Below are 5,808 nucleotides of genomic sequence, written 5' to 3' on the forward strand. Positions count from 1 at the left end.
GTATAAAAAATTACAAAATAATATAAAACCATTTCAATTTACACCAATATAAATAAATCTCTCTCTTATCTTTTATATATAATATATGTATTAGACCATTAGTTTTTTTGCTATCAAAACTTTTAGTTGAGCAAGTAATAGTTATATAATTTACGATAGTTCTAGAATTAAAATAATTTAGGGTTAAATTTAAATAATAAATATAAAAAGGAGTAATTTCGTAAATATTCAAGGCAATGTGGATAAATATAACTTTCACTATTTTTCAAATTTAATTCGATCCCATCCATTTTAATTTTAATTTTAAAAAAATATCAATTATATCAGATCGAATAAAATCGAAATTTATTAGTTCTTAAAATTTTAAGGTTAATTTCTATCATTATATCTTATCCACAGCCAGGTTGCCAGGTGGAATTTTTTTGGTTAAATGCCAGGTGGAAATTTAGGTGCTGCTTCTGTGTCAGAATTATTCATTTTATTTTAAAATTTTGGAATATTAGGACAACCATTTGTTATTTACTTATAACTGTGCTTTACTGTCACACTTAATGTACTTAATTGTGAAAATTAATCAACAATGTCATCAATTTTTGAAACAAAGCCAAAATATTTCTTTTATTTATTCATAAACCTGCAAAAAGACCAGTAATTTAAATTAGTGCAGGAAATTTATTTAAATATTCAGACCGACCAGTCACATGAAGCTTGCAATCACCATTCTTTAATTAATTAAATAAATATATAAAAAATTGTTTAAAAGAAATTATTTCAATCATTGTCGATAAGATGTTTTAAACTTTTTAATAAATAATAACACGTATTACTTAAAATATAGTTAAAAATAAAAATTAATTAAAAATTAAATATGTGATAATTTTTTAATAAATATTTGTTATACACTAATAATCACCAACTCAAAACCTAAATAAGATCTAGGTTACCTACCCACAACCCGACCAAGCACCACCAGATAGATATGTGCAGGCATACAGTGAGAGGACAGCCAGGGGAGCTCGTGATATTTGCTCGCACGAGCCAAGGGGAATTCACAATCCTAGATCTCCTATACCCGAGGAGTTCGCATGTAGGAGGTCGCAAGGTCTAGCAGGCGATCCAGAATGGTACACGTGTTCAACATACCAGAGGCCTACTCAAAATGTCAGTCCAATGAATAGTGGGGTTAAATCCATGAACTGTGGAATCAAATCATGAATATAAATATTTGAATATTCTCTTTAATAATACACACAAAAAAATTACTCAAAACTAAGTTCTTTTTTTAATCACTTTATTACACCACTATAAAATGGAAACCCTCTTAAGTCTTAACAACTATTATTATTACAAATGATGTCTTAACCACTATATTAATTAATTAAACTAAATTCTGATTTTTAAACATGATTATCATTGAAATTATATTTCAACACATAAAAAAAAAGAAAAGGAAATAAGCACTTTTGTTAATAGTTAAATGAGACATATAATATTAGAGAATGATTATGCATTGTAACTCATTCGAGCTAAGTTGATGTGTTTATGTTATCCTTTAATTATAAATAAAATTACTTATATTTTTTTTAATTGGAAATTTTTTTTCAACTAATTAGAAACGGATACTTTTGGGTATCATTTGGGAAGTAACATCCTTGCCTAAGAAAAATGTAGTGATAATCTATGTTTATTGGGTTGAGCAGTAAAAATTTTGAAAATTTTTAATTGAGGTATCGAATTTGTTATTTGTGAATGAAAAGTAGAATATGTTTTCTGTGTAGGGGTTTGATTCGGTTTGACTTCAAATTTTATCGGGATTTAATAGATAAAAGTATCACGGAGATCCTTGTAGTTCAATAGGATTTTGTCCAATTTACTTTAAAAATAAACAAATTAATCATTGTATGTTAAATCAAATAGTACAATAGTCATTTCTGTTAAAAATTTTATCTATTTATATTGTTAAAAAATGTTGTGGTTGTTGAAATAACTAAACATTTATGCATAAAGTGTCATGTACACCTCATACTGATGTATATGGACAGTGGCATATCTAGGAGGCTGGCAGGGGTTTCGGTCCCCCTAAAATGAAAAATTGTTTATTTATTCCCTTTAGAAATTTTAAAATTTTAAATTAATAAGGTGAAATTACATTTAGCCCCCCCAAAAAAATGATAAAATTTTGATTTAATTACTTAAAAATTATAAAGATTTAGGCTATTAAAAGTACAATTTAATTTTAATCCCCTAAAAAATTATCTAGCTTCGCCCTTATATATAGATTAATTTTTAATAATAAAAATAGATGAAATTTTTTATCTAACTTATAATAATTTATTTATTTATTTTCTAAATAAAAAATAAAATACATTTCGATTCCTAGTACAAAAATATCGAAATTAATATTTACAACTGAATATTATTATTAGCATATATCTTTATATCAATTAACTAAAACTCAACGGGACTTCATATGCATCCACACGGAGAATACAAGGTTGGGAATTGATGTCTTTAGTGGCAAAACGAATACAGCAATGAAAAAGGCAACAAACGAAGATGCTTTTCAATTGGAAGTTACCAAAAATAATACAACCTTTTTTCTTTTCTCGTACACCTTAATACCTTGCAAGAGAAAAGAACATTCAAAGAAAGTGACATCATTTTCTTTTTCACATTGATGTGAACCCTTCAAGGTTAAAAGAATTGTAGTTTTTTAAAAATTCAGAATTTAGTTTTCGTGCTTTTATTTTCATAAATTTAATTTTTTTATTTTTTATTTTAAAACTTAGATTTAATTGTTAACATTGTTGAGATTTTTTTTGTTAATTTATTGATGTAATATTTTAAAATTAAAAAAAAATTATTTGATAGTCATGTAATTAAAAAAATAACATTATAATAAACTTTAATTTAATAAAATAATTTTAACAAGGTTAATAGTTAGACCTAAATTTTAAAATTTAAAAAAGACTAATTTATTATAAATAAACGTATAAAAACTAAATTATAAAATTATAAAATGTTTGATGAACTTGTTACATATTTTAACGTAGAAGAAAATGTAGTTCATGTTTGTCATTGTCATTGATGCCATTATCTTTTACCCCATTTCTATAGGTTTTCCCTGACCCTGGAATTTGATGTATGTGCCCCCACATGAAATCATGAGTGCCACCTCATTTGTAATTTGTGAACTAAAACACGTCCATCTGGCATTCTTCTAAAGTTTACATTCAAGTTTCTAAATCATGTATTGTTGGTTCTTGTTGTTGTTTCAAGTCAAATGATGTATAATTTAATTTTAAAATTCAAGGAAGAATGAAAAGAGATTTTAATTTTAAGATTGACAATCTTGTCTTCACCAAACTCATCATTAAAGATTAAGGTGGGTCTAGATAGGTCGGGTTTAAATGGGCGATGCATTTATTTACAATTAATATAAAAATAACAATAATAATAAAATTAAATATTGTAACAATACTATAATATAAGACAAAAAATAAACTAAACATATCGCATCCATTATATCTAAACTCATTGTAAGATATCAAAGGCAAACTTAATTCTAAAATTGAATGGAATGTGCTGGCAAACATTAAACTCCACAAAAACTAATGAAAACCATTAAAAGAATGTCTTATTTTTTACAATAAAAATATAAAAAAAAATGTGTTGAGAGTTTGAAATGAATTAAAAACTTTGGTGGTAAAATACAAAATTATCATTATATTATTTTGGATTTAACAAAATTTCAAAAAACTAAATAATAATTTTATTTTATTTTGGAGGGTCAAGACTTCTGCATATCTTTTCTCTGCGTCCTTGTTTGAAAATTTTAATATCTTAAGGATAAGCAGTGGAGCGTAGCAGAGATCCATAGGATTATGTTCTCCCTTAAAATGGTAAATTTTTAATTTAAGTCTTTTATAATTTATAAAATTTTAAGTTAGTAATGATAAAGTTATACTTTGCCTGCTCTTAAAAATGATAAAATTTTGATTTAATCCTTTAAAAATTATAAAATATAAGCTAATCGCAAGCTATGCATGAAATTTTTTTATTTTCCGTTCATTATACTTTATATTGGTTTAATTCTACGGTGTAACTAGACTTGATCATGAGTCGAGAACTCGGCCTGAAGGCCCACCTAAAATGTGAGAGAGTTTGAGCAAAAATATAGGCTAAAAAAATAAGACTTGTTTCTTAAACAGGCCGATTCTCGAGTAAGTTTTTTACCCGGGCTATATTTGGCCCGAATTTGCAAAAGGAAATTGTTGTTGTCTGCTGCTATTTTGCCACTATTTTGCTGTCATTTTACTATTATATTGTTACTATTTTGTTGTTGTTATTTGGATATTGTATAACTATTGTTTTATTGTTAATGTTGTTGTTATTTTAGAGACATTTACTTGCTGGGTTGGTGTTATTTAAGTATAAAGATTTTTTTAAATTTATTTTTAATTTGTTGGGAAACATTTATTTTAATATTTTTAGTATATTTTTATATAAAAATAAAATATATTTTTTAATACAAGTGAGTTAGGCCGAGCTCGAATTCTAGCATTTTTTATCTGAGTTAAACTTTAATAAGATTTTAGACTGGACCGAATCTATGCCTAGAAAATGAACCTAAAATTTTATCTTGATCTAACTTGAACTCGACTCAGCCCATGATGAATTCTAAATGTAATTGATTTGACACATATTTATACTAATGAATTTACTATTTGTAACAATAAAACACTAAAATCTACAAGGTGGCAAGAGATGGATGGTTGAAGGAGAAACTTTTTATCTGCAATGAAAGTTTAATACTTATCCTCATTTCAGAGATTCCATTTTAGTTTTATCCATATTATGATTGTTGCTATCTTTGATTACAATTACAAAAACTTGCCCTATTTTAAAAGAAAAGTTTTATCATTTTATTTTTATAACCTAAACTTCTGTTAATTTTTTTAATTATTATAAACTAGAGGGAAGTAGATGGATTTTTTTGGACGAAATTAAATTTTAAAATTTGGGTTTAATTTTTAACATCATAATATTTTTTACTAAATTTGTTTGGTTTGACATCAGTGCTGGAGTCAAGGGGTTGGCAGGGACCACGACCCCCTAAAATGAAAAAAATTCCATTTACGTCTTTTATAGTTTAAAAAGTAAAGAGGCAAATTCTCAAAAATAAAAGTACATAGACTAAATTCTTAATTTATAAATAATGCAATGACTTATGACATTTTAATCTAAAATAAAACTCAAAAATATTTATTTATTTTTTCTAATTTTAAAATTAACTAGTCAATAAAAATAACTCACATTACTACTTTTTTTAGCAATTAATCACTTGTTTTATTTTTATTTATTTTTTTGAATTTTTTTTAAGTTCTTATCCTAAAATAATTGAAATTTAGGCATATAATTTTATAAATTAAAGATTTTGGGCTCCTTTGAAGGATTGAAGTGGGCTGAAATGAACTTTGTAAGCTTCTGGAAATGGCTAAGGAATGGGTCATCTTTGGGCTTTACTAAAACCCGTGAAATTACTTTTTTTATTGGTGTTAATTTTAATTAAAGATATTTTTTAAAAAGGTAATTTTTTTAGGAAAAAGTAAAGAAAATTAAATAATAAAAATTAATGAAACACGTCACAATTTTTTAATGCAGCTTGCAAAATTAAAAACAATTACACTTGCTAATGTATTAAAAACCAACTTTTTTTAAAAGGATATTTATATATATATAAATTACAACAAACTGCTAGAAAATATACTGAACTTAGTTATTTTTTATACAATATATAATTTTATC

The sequence above is a fragment of the Gossypium hirsutum genome, chromosome A08 (assembly GCF_007990345.1).
Source record: "Gossypium hirsutum isolate 1008001.06 chromosome A08, Gossypium_hirsutum_v2.1, whole genome shotgun sequence".
Lineage (NCBI taxonomy): Eukaryota > Viridiplantae > Streptophyta > Magnoliopsida > Malvales > Malvaceae > Gossypium > Gossypium hirsutum.